Consider the following 1,378-nt stretch of genomic DNA (forward strand, 5'->3'; position numbering starts at 1 on the left):
AGGATGCTGCTAAGTCACTTCAGTTGTGTCCGACTCTGTGCGATCCCATAGACAGCAGCCCACCAGGCTCCCCTGTCCCTGGGATTCTCCAGGCAAGAACACTGGAGCCATTTCCTTCTCCAATGCATGAAAGTGAAAAGTGAAAGTGAAGTTGCTCAGTCGTGTCCGACTCTTAGCGACCCCATGAACTACAGCCTACCAGGCTCCTCCGTCTGGATGAACAGCATCTAATTAACTAAAGATAGAAATAAAGATGGAGAAGGAAACGGCAACCCACTCCAGTTTTCTTGCCTTCAAAATTTCATGGACAGAAGAGCCTGGTGGGCTACATCCAGTCCGAGGGGTCACAAAGAGTCGGACATGACTGAGCATGCACACACAGCAGGGCATAGAAGGAAACAACTGAAAAAATTTTAAAGCTTAATGGATTCCCATTCACTCAGGTTTCTTTTATTGAATACTTCTGCTTCAACCAAATGTTCTAGCCAAAGCTGAATTAAAGAACAGGAGGTTTAGAGTTATCTATTTCTACCCAGAACACCAGGGAGAATTGATAATCCTGAACTTCCATAGAGGGAAAACACAGATCTTCTATTGTGACAGTCATTGAGGCTGTCCTCGGAACAGAGGCCTATAGTATGGCCCCTCCCAGGGAAAGAGTCATGGCCAGGCACGATCATCCAGGGTGCCTTGGTCAGTTATTCAATGGGGTGTGGTGTGGCACAGCCCTGACCAAGAAAAGGCAGGGAGACAACTACAGGGACTGGTTTAAACTTCCTGCTACTTTCCTTGTTACTCAGGCTGTGATATTTGGAGCTGGTGCAGCCATCTTATCCCAATGAAGACCATTGCTAACACACTGATGGAGGAGCAGAGCGGGAAGGAGCCTAGAGCCTTGAAGCACATGGAAAGTTGTCAATCCAACCTTAAGATTGCTTCCTTTTCCACTTCTCTTTAAGGGAGCAGTCAAGGTATTTGTGCTATTTTTAGACAGATGCTATGTTCTGGGAAGAATCTGGAGAATACACCCTAACATATATCACTTTGGCATGAGAATTATTTTGAACTGAAGGCAGTTGAGAAGCGGCAGCTGTAGGAAAAGCTCTCTAGCCTCTCTCTGTCTACCTAAAAACAGGGCAGAAGTTTCTGTTTGTGAAGGTGTACCCTTCTCCCGTACCAGGAGGGAAGAATCACCTTTATTACTACAGATGGAGGTGATAAGTCTGCATAAACAAGTCTTACTAAATAACCCTTATCTTTCATTGCTTTCTCCCATATATTTACTACCTCTAGAAGCCTAACTTAAATCCCTTTCCTTTATCTCTTTGCATGTCCACAATTTATCACTCTTTGTTAAAATGACATATATGCCTCCAGG

This window comes from Bos indicus x Bos taurus, chromosome 8 (assembly GCF_003369695.1).
Source record: "Bos indicus x Bos taurus breed Angus x Brahman F1 hybrid chromosome 8, Bos_hybrid_MaternalHap_v2.0, whole genome shotgun sequence".
Taxonomy (NCBI): Eukaryota; Metazoa; Chordata; class Mammalia; order Artiodactyla; family Bovidae; genus Bos; species Bos indicus x Bos taurus.